Raw genomic sequence first — 17,210 nt, forward strand, 5'->3', positions numbered from 1 at the left:
CTCTCTCTTTCTCTCTCACATACACACACACACACACACAAAGCTCTCCCTACTCACCACGTATGTATACACAGGGGACATGCCACACTCCACATGTTTACCCCATCACCCATCACAGTGACACTTATACATTTATAGACACACCACCCATAGAGAAGTCACGCCAACATGTAGTCATTCCATCTCCCTTCCAAGGCAGTGAGTCAGGTTCTTCTGGCAGCAAGTTCTCATTTCACCTCACCTCTCTTTTCTGAGACACTAAAAAATGATGGTGGGGGAATCCAAGGTCTCAAAAGACCAGGGAGTATTTCCTGTGCTTCAAGGATTCTAGGGCTCAAGGAGCCAAGAGACCTTTCTCTTATAGAGCAGAAGATTTCTGTTGAACTTGACTTTAGCTCTTCAGAGATGAAAACCACCAGCTGCAAAGTAATGAGTTCCTCATCTTTAGAAGGATGTAAGGGGAGACTTTGACTTTCTCAGAATTACAACAAAGAAGATTTTCCACTGGATGTGACAGTGGAGGCAAGTGATTCTAAAGTCCCTTCTATGCAAAGAACCTGAGGCCAGGAGGTCTCAATTGCTTTCCCTGAAATGGCCCTGGGAAGGATGGTGTATACCGTGGTTTCTGGAGAACCACTTGCCAGCTAGAATCCCCCACTCCCAGGTTAATAGGCTCTCACACCATGAACCAATAGACCTTCCCAGACCTTCTTCCCAACAGACCAGGCATCCTTCAGGCTCTGCCTCTGTCCCTAGCCAGTTACCTGATTCAGGTCAGAGGTCTAGAGAGTTAGTCTGATTCAGATGACATTCTGATAAATTTAGATCCAATCTTACTCAGTTTATTGATCCTGAGAAAACCATCCAACTGCATTCTTAACCCACGTGCCAGGCACGGGGTCGATATGAAGTGCCGCCAAGACAAACATGTTGCTGAGTCTTTTAGTGAAAGAAGGTTTGGAACATTCTGCTTCTTCCTTCCTCTCACACCAGGCCCCCACCAACTTGGGGAGTATCCCTCAGAAAATAGCATACCAATGCAGGAAAAGCACGGGTCTTTAACCACACCATAGGTCAGTAGCCATGGAGCTCTAAGCAAGCACATTAACTCCACTGAGGTTCAGGTTTCTCATCTGAGAAGAAGGAAACAAGGCTCCCTCAGAGCAGTATGGAGTGACAGCATAGTGCTGTGTGTGAGCTCACCTAGCACCTGGTGGCTGCTGGGTGAGCACTGGTCTGTTGTCTTTCCATTCACAGCCTGCTGGGATTAGGGATCTCTGCCTTGTAATTAAAATGGGTGTGGACAGTATGCCCCCAAAACAAAGTAGTCAGGAAGGTGAGGAACAGGTGGATAAGCTGTATGCTCAAGACTGTGCCTACATTCAAAACAACCAACAGTACTAAGGCCCAGACGCAGAGGCTGGCTTTGTCCTAGCAATGGTCTTCGGTAAAAGCATTTGACATGGAGAAGCTGAATTCCTACTATGCTGAAAAGCCTGCCCAAGTCTCATAGATGTTCCTACTAAGTTATAGGAATAAGATAGGCTAAATGGATGCTGCTTTAAGAGGGAGTCATTGTCTGGCATATTCACTGAGATATCCAGATTAACCAGAACTGACCCAGTGAGGGCTTAACAGATGCTGAATGAACGCATGCAGGGCTGAATAGCAGAATGAACTCAGACAGGAAAAAAACCTGAATGTCCACCAGGGTATACCCACATAAGACCAATTGGTCCATGTGGTTCACCTGTGGCATGTTTCTGTGAGAAGACAGATGATGGTAAATAGGGTAAAAGTCAACACCCTGTGGGGTCACTCCCAAACCACCAGAAAAGTGCTCAGAACCCAGCCCTCACTTTAGTGCCCACGACACTAAAATGAGCTATGGTACCAAGTCATATGGCAATCTAGAGGGTCAGAGTGGCCAGTCCACTGAGTTCCCACTAAGTACTAAGTACTCACTGCATGCCTAGTATGTGTCAGGCCCCATGCATGGTCACAAGAATGCAAAGGCAAGGCAATGGTCTCTGCCTCTCACTCCAGAAAGACAGAGCCAATGATAAGAGACCTAGGTCACATCTCTAGGGACTTTCATAGCTTAAGTGTACATAGTTGGCCCTCCATGCTATAGGCTTCATATCTGTGGATTCTCCAACTAAAGATCAAAGATATTAAAGGGCAACTATATCTGTATTGCAGACATATAGTCTTGTTACTCTACAAGCAATATACCTAGCATTTGGTATGATAGATAGTCTAGGAATGGTTCAATGAATATAGGTTGATGTGCTAAACCATATGCAAATGCTCCAACCTGGGCAGAGTTTGGTATCCACAGAGGAAGGGTGTCCTGGAACCCATCCCACTATGATACCCAGGTGCATCTGTCAGATAGACAAGGTTACCAAAAGGAGAACTCATCCATATACAGGGAAATGTGAGAGGACTCAAGCCAAGGTGGGTTTCTGGAGGGATCTTGAGGTGTGTATACAACAAGACTTACAAGGAGCATGGATGGACAGCCCATTGGAGAAAAGTGGGGGCCACGAGCATAGAGCTGGCATGCGGGGACACAGTCTCAGAACAACTGACCAAGCCCCTGGGATGAGGACAGAGAGAAAGCCAGACACAAAGCTGGCAAGATTGACAGCTATAATTGTTCCCAGCATTCAGTACATTTACAGGTTGGGAAAGAAATGGCTCTTGCCAGGAGGACTCTGGACAGATCCTGTCCTTCCTCTGAGCTTCATTTCCTCCTCTGTGCCATGTTGGACTAGTGACTTCTAAAGCTCCTTCTCAGTTCTAACATTTGGTGACATTTCAGAGTAATGCCCTAGATCAAATGTGTATACAAGACCAGAGGAATGAGGAAATACATGGGTCAATCTAGTACAAACAGCCTACAACCTGAATGGGCAAGCCATGCTGGTCAGTATCAGGCACACCTGTAAGACAGCTCCTTTCTTCCTGACCCCAGATCCTCCCCAAGCCCCCAAGGAAGGGAAAGTTCCATGTGACCTTTGGGAACTTCTTCTTGAGAGCACTCAGTGGCCCAAAAGATGCTAAAATAATAAGCACAAGGCATGGCTGCTGGGCCAGAGGCTGAAGCTGAAACTCCCCTCTTCCCACAAGCAGTACCCCCAACATTCTGGAAATGTTACTAAATGAAAGCTGTGGACACTTCCCATAGCCTTCATTCTCTTGACAAACTGTTTTTTAAGCTACAGTCTTCGTGGAAGGGGCCTTGAGACACAGGGAATATTGTAGAGAGAGTGGAGGTTTGCTTTGTTGCTTCTTGATAGTTTGGTTGCTTGCTTAGTTGGTTGCTTGCTTGGTCCCTTTGTTGCTTTTTCGCTTGCTTGCTCATCTTGCTGAGGAATGTTTTAGTTCAATGCTAAGATGTTCGGGTCTGCTGTGGTCTACATGTTTTATCTCTCCAAAATTCATGTATTGATATCCTTACTCTCAAAATGATGGCATCAAGAACTAGAGGGTCATAGTGGCCAGGCCACTGAGTTCCCATTATATCTAAGTATTCACTGCTCTTGTAAACGGTGTTGATGTCTTATAAAAGTGACCCAAGGCAGCTTGTTTGTCCTTTCCACCATGTAAGGACACTGAGGAAAGATGCTATGAGCAGAGACTTAAGTATCCTTTACCAGATATTATGTGGCTTTGATCTTATGTTTTTCATCCTACAGAACTAGCAGAGTACCATCCTCTTGCTTACCGTCCAAATGGCTCTATCTACAATGTTCTTATAGCTGTCCATGTGGGAGAGGAGCATCACCCCTGTGGAGAATTATAAAGGTTTCTCCTCAAAAAGACACATTTACATCAAGCCAGTATGCAAACCCACTAGAGTCCTTGGGCATAGGATTAGATCTCATAGCTGGCTAAGTTTCTACTCTATACATAAGAAAATTGAGGCTCAGAATGATGTCATGACTCCCATAGGTCACCCAGCTAAGGGCAAGAGACCGGGTCTCAGGAATCAAGCTAGTATCTGTCCCAAGGAAGGGTCCATGTTACCATCGGTGAGTCTGGCTCAGAGCTCACTGTCTAATCAGAGATGATGATTCAGTTCAACCCAGTGCTAAGCTGATGGCTGAGTGTTTAGCCTCTGCAAAGCAGCCATTCTTCAGTGTCACAGTCAAGTTTTGTGACATGGAGCCAGAAGGAACTGGAAAATGGCTCTAAGAATCTGTCCCTTGAACAGCCTGCAGGCTCCCATCTCCTTCACACAGTCCCTTATGGAAAGGTGGGGCAATCCTATCAACTTTTTGGAACTCCGAGTTGCCCACCCCCCCAACCCCATAATGTGAACAAGGAACTTGGATCTTCTGGTGACAAAATTCCACATGCAAGAGAAGGGATAAAGTTTAAAGGAATTCAGAATTCAGGCCTTACTATCAGGCAGGTCCAGATTCAGATCTTGGCTGAGTTGTAGTACAGATCTGCTGACATTTAGCCTATCCCATATTCAACTTCTTCATCTGTACAATCACAACCATCACAGTACTACATAAGAGGGTTGGTGTCCATGTGTGGCTGTGTGTATATGTATGTGTGTATGTGTCTGTGTGTGTCCATATTGTTTGTCTGTGTCTATGTGTATATCTGTTTTGTCTGTGTGTGTATGTGTATGTGAATGTCTCTGTGTGTGTCTTTGTCTATGTGTCTGTGCGTATACACATCTCTGTGTGTGTGTATGGGTGTGTATAAGTCTGTGTGTGTGTGTGTGTGTGTGTGTGTGTGTGTGCAGCTGCAGGCATGTGTATGCCACACAGAACAACTTTTCAGGAGTTGGTTCTTCCTTCTGCCTTGTTTTGAGGCAGTATCTCTGTTGTTTCTCCTGCATTGTGTACTCCAAGCTTGTCTGTGTTCAGCCTTCTAGCAGATTTTACCATCTCTGCCTCCCATCTTGTCACTGGAGTTTTTGTCAAACCACCAGCCTTAGCCTCATACTAACAGGTAAACTAATAGGGAGCTGTGAGATTTAGGGTGAGAGCAGCCTCTAGCCAGTGAGCTTAGAGCACATGATACTGGTCCCCACTTTCATTCAACACATCCCTTTCTTTATAATAGCATACTATTTTTTATAACTACCAATTATGGTGTACTTATAATGCATCCAAATTTGCTCTGTATGTTTTGGTAAATGATGGATACATGCCCCACCTCACCTTCAGCTCCTTGTATGGGATAGTTCTCAGGGATGCTTTATTTATTTTTAATTTATTACTATTAATTATTATTATGATTGTGTGTGTTTATATAGGGGGTGGTATGTGGGTGCATTAACTCAGGAGGCATATGGAAGTGAGAGAACAACTGTGTGGAGTCTGCCCTCTCCTTTGCTTTATGTGGATGCCAAGGATGGGACTTGGCTCATTGAGCCTACATCTTTGGGTAGCAAGTGTCTGTACCTAATGAGGCACCCTACTGGCTGATGGCTGCTCTGTTTTGCACATTAAAAGCACTGAAGGTGGATACCAGAGGTCAAGAGCCACTAGGCCATTGGAGGATTGCAGAGTTGTGTGAGAAGTCCCATGGATTGGCAGTAGCAGTCAGTAGCTCAAGCTTCCTGAAGAGGCTTCTCTTGGCCTCTACTGCTAGGAGAGACCCTAGTAGGCCCTAAGCCAGGTAGCTCAGGACTTCCTTCTCAGCAGGCCTTCTAGTTGAATGACTCTCTCAGAGCAGACTCCCTTGCTTTTACCAGTCTAGAATCCACCTGCCCTTAGACTCTATGCCACCAGTCTCCTTCACTAAGCTATGATCATCCTCAGGTCAGAGCTTGAGACAAGATTCCTGATGGTTTCACATGGACAAACAGCTTAGAGAAGCACAGTGATTCCCCATGACCCACATCACTGAAAGCTCCATTACTCCTAACCAGGCCTGGAAAACACTGACAGGAGCCAAGATCTTCCCTGGCACTACTCTTTCCTACAAAGCAACTCCCAAGTAAGCCAGAGGCTCGCTTGTGAGGTAGAGTTGTGAGGGTGGAGGAGAGGAAGATGTAGCATTATCTCTCAAAGGGAATGAACTTTACGTTGTCAGTTCTGCCTGAAATTGCTTGCCACTGTTACAAGTGAGCATGAATACACACACACACACATACACACTGAGCCTCCCTTATCATCTGCCCTGGTGGATCTGCTAGGTGGTTTAGCTCCCAAAATAGGTCATTTCTTAGGGACCTGGCTGTTGCTATGGAAGGCTTTGTGTAGCCCCTGGTGCGCCCCTTCACAATCAGCCTCCTGCTGATCTAGCCCTGTAGGAAGTAAACTTTCACATTCCTGTTAAGTGGTGTCTGGCTGTTTTGAATCACCCCCCTGGATCTGTTTGAAGCCAAGTTCTTAATCAAAGCTATCAGGCTCTCCTTGGCCCCCTCTGCTGAAAGGTTACCATTAAAGAGGAAAGAGAAGCATTGGGTTTGGAGGCTAGACCTTCAGCTGGCATCTGGATCTCCGAAGAAAACAGAGGGGCTTTATTTTACCCCAAGCTTTACTGTCCAAATTACAGTTCCACTCTTAGCAGTGGGAAGACTTCAGACAAGATGTGCAGCCAGCTTCTCTGACTTCAGCGAACATTTCCAGGAGCTGCTCGGTTTGGGGCGAGACGTATTGAACACACCTTCCACTGCAAGGCCCCACTCATGTGTTAACTGCTAATCATTTTCAGTCACAACCAGATTTTCATGTTCTCTGAACAGTTTTCTAATCATCCAAAAGCAAGCCCCTTGGCTGGGCCTCTGAGAGCTTTCCATAGAACTTTCTCGATTGAACAGGTCTTCTAAGGCATCTGTGACCAGAATGAAGCTGGTGGCATCAGATCAGAATCCAAAGCTTTCCTGACAACAAGGCTTCCCCTGTGACCTTCACTTTAACTTTGTCCCAGTATAGTCCCCTGCTCTCTGGATCTACCGCAGCCTTTACAATACTGTCAGGGAGATCTACGTTTTGAGGGATTTTGTTGTTGTTGTTGTTGTTTATTTGAGAAGGCAAATGAAATATTGAGCTGAAGCCTCCATCCAGCTACATGGGTAGTTGGATAAATAATTACTAAATAAATAAATAAGGGAAAATAAACAAAGAAAGCCTCCAATGAGCTTGAATTGCTGCCGTGCTGAGAGGTAACTGGCAGATTCAATTTAATTATAAGATACAGAATCGTAATGGAGTGTGCAGGGCTCGGGGAGGCTTTCAGCAATGGAAGGGCAGCAGGGAGCTCCTGACTGTTCTTAATACACTGACTGACTTCCTTGCCAGGTGATCAAGGAGTAGGGTGGGGCAGCAGCAACTGCCTGGTCCCTAGAGGCTGAGTCTCCCTAAGTCCTGGCCCCCTACTTCTGGCTAACCTCGGTTCCTGCAACCTCTATTCCTGGCTAGTCTCAGCTCCTGAGGTGGTTCAGATATGGATGTCCTGGAGGGTAGTCCAGGCTAGCAGGAGGAGGAGAATATGAACTCTGTGTCCTCGTAACTGCCTCACTCTCCCCCAGCCGAGGTGAGAATAAAAGTGCGCTCACCCCTTAAGGCCAAGCAAGCTCACCAGATTGTGAATGCAGCAGCTCTCACTGGGTCATGACTGAGAACATCGTCACCCTTCTGTGTTGCTTTTCCCAGGAAAGTAAAGGATAAGGCCCACAGCCCGCAGGAGCCTAGTCTGCCCCTCTACCACGAGGTCCCTAAAAGCCACGACTCTACAGCCAGAGGACAAGTTTTCTTCTACCTCTTCTCCTTCCCTCTCTCTGCCCATACCATGTTTGGTGCACATGGGGGTTGTGATGGCAAATGCTGGGTATCTTTGCCTGATTCTACTGATAAAGTTTTAGGGTACCTGCTCACTCCTCTGTGGTCAATTTTTATTTGTACCATAAATGGGTGATAAGGTCATGACACAACCATGTCCCTATTGCCAGCCCATCCTGAGCAGGAGCCTAGGTGCTACCATGCTTTGTGTATCCCTATTTATTTATTGCCTATACCCCCAGAAACAATTCTTCCTTCCCTAGGCTCTGGACTCTGTGTATCCCATCTCCAAGGAGTAATAACAATAACCATCAGTCAGCACTCTACTGGTCCCTTCTTCCCCAGGTCTAGGTTGGTCCTCTAGGTACAGTGAGCATTCTCACACTACATCCTAGGAGAAGGACCCGTGCCTGTGTTCAGGAACCAAACAGCCTGAGTTTAAGCCCAGGTACTCCATTCTCCAAATGCAAGTTCAAAAATATTAATCAGCTTCCTGGAACCTCACCTGTGCAGCAGAGTTATCACGCATATCTTCACTAATCGGTGTGAGATTAAATCCACAATCCAAGCTTATCTTTGAGCATCTTTGGGGGCCTCTGTTTTTCTGGGCCTCAAGAGACCTGAGCATAGTGGAATGGAACACTTAGAGGTAAGGTAGGACTTCACAAAGCCCCAGACTATCCTCATGCTTAGCTTTTAGAAAACTGTTGGTCGTATTAGAAGAAAGAAAACCAGAAGATGCCCTCTTTCTGCCTGGCCTCTCATCTGTGATTGACAGGATGTACCAAGCTGAGAACTCCCCAGGGGCAGGATACACAGCTCTTAGGCTTCTGGCCCCATTCAAACAGTAGTCAAAGGCTTCCAACCTTCTCATAGGAAAAGTAGAAAGGTCTTGCAGGCATGGAGCCCTTGGCAGCACCTGTTCCTCACCGGTTAAGTGGATTGCTAACAAGCCAGGGGAAGATGGGCTGGAATGGCTTCCATATTTCTCTATTATGTTCCCCACAGACCAGATGACCCTCTGGGACTAAACATCCTGAGTGAGAGACAAACTGAAGAATCCTTGTATCTCTGATAAAACCATTGCCCACAAAATTCTTCAACCAACACTATTGAATGCCTCCCACAGAAATTCTACCAGTATCCTAAAAAATGGAGATTATGTTTGTTGACCTACTTACTGGCTGGCTGTCCATGAGGATGGTATTAATATTTAGCCTTTTGGGTCCCCAGTTTCCTCTTCCATCAGATAGAACTATCATACAGAGTTTCTGAGGATTGGCATAGACAGTATATACAAAATAACCCAGAAATTAATGAATTATAACCAGTTAACACCAGGCAACTTTGATTATGGTGGTGAATGCAGCCACAAAAATGCATCCAGAACCCAAGAAGAATGTCTACTGTCCTCATTCCAGTGTGTAGAGGGTTATGGTGGACTCCCTCAGCCTACAGCCTTTACTGATGGTAAAACACCCCCCAAAGAAGGCACATTCAGAGTCAGATGGTATACCTGCTGGAATTCCAGGCAGTTTGTCAGTTGACAGAAGGATCCCAGGCAGTGTCAGAGGGGAGGTGCACAGTCCTGCCAGAGAAGAAGGGTAAGAGGAGCCAAGAATGGTCCCAGAGAACCAGCCCACAGGGCTGAAACCCAGACTCAGCAGGGAGTTAGGTCTTGCAGAGAAGAGACTGTAGTTCTATACACCATGCTCAGAGTGGGGTCAGCCAGACAACACCATGCCAAGACTCTCTGCTCAGCAGCAGCAGCAGGGCTCTGGGCAAATTTCTTGGCTCTCTAAAATGTCAGTTTCTGGGACGGAACTATAGCTAGGTGGAAGAACATGACCAGGATGTGCCAAGTCCTAGATTCCATCCCCGGTGTGGGGATCTTCATAAATAACAAGAGGCATGACAATACCTGTTTCTATGATGTATATAAAGCAGAGTAAAAGGACTAGTGAGAAAGCTTCACAGGTAAACACACTTACCGTATATAATGAACAGGTTTAATCTTTGGAGCCCAGAGTAGAAGGGAAGAATTGAGACCTAGAAGTTGTTCTCTAACCTCCATGTGCACACACATACACACATCAATGTGTGTACACACACACACACACACATACACACACATGCTAATAGTAAGAATATAAACGTAAGAAAAAAGAAAAACACTTTTAGAACAAGATGCAAAGTCCCATGCCTACTGTCGTCATTGTTGGTAGTCTCTTTCTTCCCTGAGATTCGTAAACTTAGGCCAGCAGAGTAGAGATTTGGAAGAACCAAAGGATTGGTGACCTCATGGTCATCCAGATTTCCTGTAGGCACATGGAATGTGGGGCCCATAGCAAAATAAACTATTCTGGGCCCCACAGCTTCTGGCAAGGAGCTTTAAAAACATGGTCTGCCTCAGCCACACTGTGGATGGGGCTGCGGCAGCTAGTGATGGCACAGCTGGAACAGGCTTAGAAGGGCAGAAGCAGGCAAAGGCCTGTCACACCAGTGACTGTTACTCTGTATGAAGCTGCAAGGTTTAGAGCGGCAGGTGTCTGAGGAAGCCATGCTTCCTGCATGAGCAAGTGTGGATGGGCTGGTAGACACCGAACCTCCTTGGAATTGTCACGAATGAGTGCAGACTCTTCCTAGAAGACTGGAGCTCGACACAAGCTTTTTATGCAATTCATTATTTTTTAAAACTCAATGTAAGACCACAGCTGTTCCAAGTTTCTCTTATAAGAGTTTAATTGGTATGTAATAGCATAGTTAATTAAATACAAATCAATAGTTTAAAACAACTAATTGATAGTTAATATGAATAGGGGGAAACTTGGTTCTAATATAATTAACCCATATTAAATTAGCTATGAAATAACAATTATGCCTTTACAACAATGTAAAGTTTATGGTTCTTTAATAAACTTAGATTAGCAAGCAATGAGACTCAAAAATTATGAAACAGGTATTACTGGCCTATTAAACATTTGTTATGTGTCCTAGAGGGCTGGGGCCAGGCAACTAGTCAACATAAACAACCCTTTGTGAATCTTCTCCCCAGGTTTCTTTATTACAGGAGTTGATCAGAAAACAGGGATCTTTGCTGATTTATGGGTTTCCTAATTGCATGTGATGTAAGTAATTATACTGAAAATAGCACCAGGTAGACGTGAGGCGGGAAGCTGAAGTTCAGCAGAATGGGGGTGAAAACTTTCCAAACCAAAGACTTGCAATCCCGCAGTTGGTGAGTTATCCAGGGACAAAACAGCTATTTTTGACTATAGATGGCAGTCACCTGTGAGAGGCCACTAGGCAGACAGACCATACAGACAGCCCCCAGGCCAGTTACAGCCTTCAGGACTGTCCATAAGGGTGTCTCTTACCATCTCCCAGCTTTCTCCCATCTCTCACTTCTTCGAGCAAAGACCTCCACTCGAGTGGAAATGGCCTGGTGTCACCTCATGATGATGCCTTACTGAACATTTAGCTGCCTTTGATTTTTTTCTGGACCTTTTATAAGTGCAGGCTCCTCAAATCCAACATGGAAAATGCTGCAGCATCTGAAAATTCATGTCCAAAAATGCTTAGGATGTCAGAGCTTTTCAGGTTTTGGAGCTTCATGCTAGAAATATTCAAAGGGGTAAAGCCTACAAACACGATTCTCTGAGCCAGAATTTACAAAATCTGAAGCATTTTTGGCCCCAGGCTTTTGGATAAAGGAATACAAACCAATCAGATGATTATTTTGCATATCATGTTGTGTGGTGGCCTCTGAATGCTTGCGGGGTGGATACTATCCCATCCACTCCGCAAGCACATATCCCACAGCACATATTTTCTTAATGGGCTTTCAACCTCTAAACAGAATAGAGCCTTTTAAAAGTTCATTTCTTCAGACCAAAACCACTGCTCAAACTATTACCTGGGTATTTTTTCATTTAGGAACAAGACCCACCATACATCAACACTGCTGTGTAACTCAGCTAGCTCTCTCTGTGGTCACACCAAATCTGAGATAGACACGATATTCCTTTATCTTTCCGATGAAAGACATTGTGGCCCTCTCTGCCTCCTTTCTTGAGCTACATAATCCTTTAGCTCCAATGTCTCATCCCAGAACCTTTCTCAGACTTACTATTGTTTCCTTGTTTCCAGGACTCCTAAGCCCTAAGTCTCTCCTGTGAAGGATCTTTCTAACTCCCTTCAACTTTTCCAGCTCATTTGACTTGTGCCTCCACGATGACCTGGTGGCTCACCACATGCTTTTTGTGAGGTCCTTCCCTGTCCCATTTCCATTTTCATATCTTTGAGGAAAGAGGAGGATACTTGACCTCCAGACCTGATTCTGGTATTTGCCTCATTGGACTCATTCTTTTCAGGTCCTTTATTCTCAGCCCTTTTGAATGCATGTTGGCTTTCCCATGTAAATCATGCAAGGGAGATCTCAGGAGCAGTAATTTATAGATGGAACAAGGAAGCAGAAGCTCAAAGGAGACCGCGGGGTGCTTCACTGCTGAGTGCCACATCGCAGTATCAGCCAGCTCTGCTCATTCGGAAGCATCAGGACCTCCCAGCAACTCCAACCAGGTCCAGCTGGCATTTCCTCCATATGGTCCAAGGCACCATCTGGGGAATTCGAGCTATTTTCAGCCATTCTGCTGCTCTCTGTGTTGAGATGGCAAGGATTACAGGCTCTGTGTGTCCCCCTTGAGAAGCCTCCATGTCCTTCTACCTGTTCTAAGATCCCTGCTGTATTCAGAGGGCAAGAAGAGGTAGCAGATGGGAAACCATCTCTCACCTGGAGCATGACAGGACCCTCCTAGCTGCCCTCACTCTTCTCAGGCCTTATCCCTTCTTTGCGTCATCTACACCAGGTTAAAGTGCATGCATGGTAGCCTCCTTTCTCCAGCTTAGCCATTCTAAAGGTTCCCTGCACCCTGCAGGAAAATATATAGACTCATCTGCCCCAGGATCTGACCTACCCCTGCTTCACCTCCCTAATCTTCCCTCTGCTCCTGAAATCTTCACAATTGTTCTCTAGTGAGATTCCAGTTCCTGTTTGGTAGCTTGTAGAGACATGCTGGAGTCAAATAGGAAAAGTGTTAATCTCTTGTTTGCAATTTTTTACTAGGATGTATTAATTGTACATGGTGATGGGTCTCACTATGATGTTTATATTCACATATTTAATGCACCTTGATCATATTCTCAATATCCCTCTATTGCACCCTCCCTCCATACCTCTGCTCTCCTTCCTCTTCCAAAATAATCTTCTTTTGACTTCCATGCACATGAGAGAAAGCAACTGATATTTGTCTTCCTAAGTCTAGCTTATTTCACTGAAGGTAATGATTACCAGCTCAACCAATCTTTCCCACAAGTAGCATGATTTCATTCTTCTTTATGGCTAAACAAAATTCTGTTGTGTATCTGTAATACATCAGATGATCCTACGCCTTGGCTATTGAGTATGCAGATGTATCTGTGGTCTGCTGGCATAGATTCCTTCAGGTACATGCCCCAGGAATGGTACAATTGGAAAATCTGGTATTTCCTAGAAATTTTAGGAACCTCCATCCTGATTTCTCTAATGGCTGCTCTAGCTTCTATCAAAAGCATGTATGTGTTTGAAAAGGTTAGTTTTTGGCAACTGAATGAGACAGTGAATATTGCAACCTAGTCAGAAAATAAGTAACCCACAAATGGGAAGTTTTATCATTATATTAGACGGGAACATATAGACTGGAAACAGAATAAGTACTCCTACACACAGCCATCCACCCATACTTGAGATAACCTTGGAAATGGGAAGGGCAGGAGCTGGTTCTTGTCCACTGCACCCTGTTCCAGCTACGCTTTAGAGCTCTTTAGTCTCTGGGTGAAGAATAACAAGTGAAAAGCAAAACTCTCCCTGCAACTCAGACTGCCTATGAGTGTTCCTGGCCATGGTGACACACTCCAGCCTTCTCTCTCTACTGCCTTCTTTCCCATTGAGTTTTGCATCACCTACTGTCCAATTGCAGCACCCCTGATCAGTGCCCTCCTGTAGCTGGGGCCCAGTGAGCAGTCATGTGACACTCTTCTCTAACAGTAGCTCTGTGACCAAACAAAGGAGGTGGAAAGAATCACAGACACCAGAAATAGCCAAGTCCCTCTGGAAAGCCAGCTCCTCCCCTTCCTGTCTGTATGACTTAGCTAGAGCTGCTGTAACAAGATATTATACAATGGGTGACTAACACAGGAAACAAATGCATTTCCTTCAGGATTCCAAAGACTGAAAGCACAAGATCAAGAGGTCAGAGAGCTTGAGTCCTTCTGAAAGCTCTAAGGGAAGAACTTGTTGAGACCCTCTCCCTCATTCTTAGAAATGGCCATTTTTGTGTTCATGTGTCATTCTGTCTCTCTGTCTCTCTGTCTCTGTCTCTGTGTCTCTGTCTCTGTGTCTGTCTGTCTGTCTGTCTGTCTGTCTCTCTCTCTCTCTCTCTCTCTCTCTCTCTCTCTCTCTCACACACACACACACACACACACACACACACACACACACACATTTCCTTCAACTTCCCCTAAGAGCACCAGTTACATTGAACTACAGCCAATCCTAATGACCTCATTTTAACCTGACTACCTCTGCAAAGTCCCAGCCTCCACATAAGATCGTACCTATGGAGGAGAGCTTTGACAGGAGATTGGTGGAATGGGATCACAGCATGTTGCCCGCGCAAACAGTTCTCTACGCACATGCACAAACAGTTGTTTACCAGGAGTCGACAGCGGAAGTAGGCACCATCTTGTCATGGCGAATGCCTCTCCAGCTCTACCGCTCTCCACAACAGCATATAAATAAGAGAGGGTATACCCTATTCATTCAGCAATGCGGTCCTATATCTGTGGCCCTGTATTCCTTTGGTCTGTTTTGACTTGTAGCATCTGCTGTGCTGGTATCCCTAAGAACTAACCCTGAAACCAGCCCTGAATTCTGGGGTGAGACCCAGCAACATCTAGGCCCTTGGCCCTTAAATGTCTTTTTAGTTCTTTCTCCAAGCCTTGGTTTATAAATCCAAAATGGAGGAAATAATTCTACCTTGCTTACTTTGCCAAGCTACTGTAAGCATCTAATGAGACAGTAAATATGACAGTATTGTAAATAAATAAATAAATAAATGTGTCACAAATGGGATGAAGCATTACTATGTATTTAGTAGTAATAGTGAGAATAAAGGGATCCACAGCTAGAAAGAGCCCCATCCACATCCTGTGAGCTGAAGAAACCCGCTCCATTTACAAAGCTTTCCTTTTTTATTTCCCCCTGGAGAAAATCCCACAGTGTTCCCATCTTGTAGAACAGTTCCCTGTTTGGATGAATTACAAGTTTCATTCGCTCCACAAGCATCCGAACCTAAGCTAAATGCATCCTGCTACATCAGAGCTCATCTGTCTTCATTCTGATGTGGGTGGAGGGGATCTGCTCACACCCCAACATCTTTGAGTGTGTCCTTTTTTAAAGTGAGCAGGCCTCATACCCAGCACTTGCCCTGTGCTAGACACTGAGCCTGATGGTAGAGGCTCAGGGTTGGAAAGGGATACTCGGATCCTTCCATTGTTCACAATCCAGAGCTCAAAAGCTCCCAGAGTGCCAAGCATCCCTTCTCCCTAAGATACATTCCTGTTCTGAAACCTATTTCTGTATACACAGCACTGATTAAGCCTTTGTCCTCCTCAGACAGTGCCCTTAAAACCCAACTGCAGTGGCTTTAAACTTTGCAATGGCTACCTCACAGAGGGAGGGAGATTCCTGCTCTCTGTTTCTCCCCTAGGAGCCTTGTTCTTTTGGCTTGTTAGATGCTCCCCCAACCCCCATGATTACTTTCTGCTTCCTCCTTTGACCATGTATAGTCAGTATCTCTGACAATGCTCTTTCTACCTAGATGGGCACCCACATCCCCCTGCCTCATTCACTTCTGTCCCTGCTGTAGACTTCCACATGTGGATTTTGTGAGTTCTAATTTAGATAGACAAATCTCTCCAAAGAGCATCCCAATTTTTTGTATACGACAAGCTAGCTAATCCTCACTTTGACAATCCCGCAGCTCACTTGCTCTCCAAAGGATCCCAATGACTTCTCCCCACTTCTCCTCAAAGATGGACCCAGAAAGCCTTCTCACTTAATAAATTTCTGCAGTGTGCTTATTAGCGCCTTGTAATGTAGCCGCCTAAATAATTAAGACTAACCCACACGTGTCAAATTAAATGAGCCAAATACATTGAGAAATTACCTCGTCCTCAATTTCTCTTATTAATCAGAGCTTTAAAAAAAAAAAAAAAAAAAAAAACCTTTCCCTGCTCATTTACAAAAATCAAATATAGTCAGAGAGACTCCTGCTTATAATTGAATGAATGCACAGCCTCTCCTCCACCGCTAACTTGGGAGGTATCCTAGTATGTGACACATAGAATAAGCTAGATTGAGTTGTAGAGACAAACCCTGTGGACAAGCAGATATGACACAGCACTCATATTTTCGTCTTTAGAACTATTCTCCTTACGTTCATCTAAGAGTGTGGGAGGCTGCCCAGAAGAGAGAGGAAGCATTGGCCACATCCTTCTAGCATCTTCTGTCCTCCTTCCACAATGACCCCTTAGAGTCCCTCCTAGGCTCAGTCTAATAGCCCACACCCCCTCTCTCATCAGAAGCCATCACTGATGTGCTTCAGGTAGGCATGTCAGTGATACATATTAAAGGAGCCATCAGCAATTACATCGTTCTGGTAATGAACAATGTGCCTGTCCTAATGGCCTTCCTAGTATCAACACCTGGGCTTTACATGCAAGCTCCAGCAAACAGCTATTGTTGGTTGGAGCTAGGAGCCTTCTCACAGCCTGTACTTCCATTGGCCCCCTCTCTGCATGCTGCATTTCTGCCTTTTGGAAGAGGCTATTAGAAGGTATCCACAAATATAGTAAGTAAACATCAAAGGGGCTTTGATCCACAAGGCCCTCAACAGAACAGGAGCCCCTGAAGAAAGGGCCAAGGCCCTGGATGGGAGAACTTAACATGTCAATTTGGGTGCCTGAGATGTGAAGCTGTTTGAAGTGAGGGCGGTTTGGCTGCGCCTTCAGATGAGTGAGCTGGCATGCAGGGAAAGCACCCTCAGATCTGCCTCTCTGCTCTTCACTGATAGTCAATAAATCCCTTTAAAAAATCAGGAGATCAAAGCTGGTGACCTCCCTGGGCTACAGCATCCTGCAACCACCTGCCAAGCTTTGTTTTTTCTCTAGGGTATGAGCCCCCAAGTTTGACTTGTCTGTTCTCGAGGGCCCTGCACTTCTTTTCATCCTGCTATCCTCAGAGACTAGACCTGGGCAGCACCAGGTGGATACCGAGCATCCTGAGCAGAGGCAGGAGGAGGAATCATCCCACTCTGCCTGTTCTCTGATACCCAAACCACCTGGGGGGGGGGG

General features: G+C 45.4%; 1 protein-coding gene and 1 long non-coding RNA gene across 7 annotated transcripts in view; one reads left to right on the forward strand and one right to left on the reverse strand.

The window, feature by feature from the left end:
- LOC116072607 overlaps positions 1-4,088 on the reverse strand; it is a 4,451-nt gene extending 363 nt beyond the window's left edge. Inside the window, exons 1-2 of one of the 2 annotated variants that reach the window (XR_004111518.1) lie at positions 4,036-4,088; positions 3,734-3,795 (exon numbers count right to left, since the gene is read on the reverse strand). This is a non-coding gene — a long non-coding RNA (uncharacterized LOC116072607). Of the gene's footprint in view, positions 1-1,035; positions 1,126-3,733; positions 3,796-4,035 lie in introns of those variants that run through there. The other variant, XR_004111519.1, reaches the window with a different exon arrangement.
- Positions 1-17,210, forward strand: part of Kirrel3 (kirre like nephrin family adhesion molecule 3) — a 553,650-nt gene that overhangs the window by 408,182 nt on the left and 128,258 nt on the right. Inside the window, exon 1 of one of the 5 annotated variants that reach the window (XM_031344061.1) lies at positions 9,321-9,361. The exons of the other annotated variants lie outside the window; for them this stretch is intronic. The gene's annotated coding sequence lies outside the window, so the exon portion shown is untranslated. Of the gene's footprint in view, positions 1-9,320; positions 9,362-17,210 lie in introns of those variants that run through there. 5 annotated transcript variants of the gene reach the window in all.

The sequence above is a fragment of the Mastomys coucha genome, unplaced genomic scaffold (genome assembly GCF_008632895.1).
Source record: "Mastomys coucha isolate ucsf_1 unplaced genomic scaffold, UCSF_Mcou_1 pScaffold23, whole genome shotgun sequence".
Classification (NCBI taxonomy): domain Eukaryota; kingdom Metazoa; phylum Chordata; class Mammalia; order Rodentia; family Muridae; genus Mastomys; species Mastomys coucha.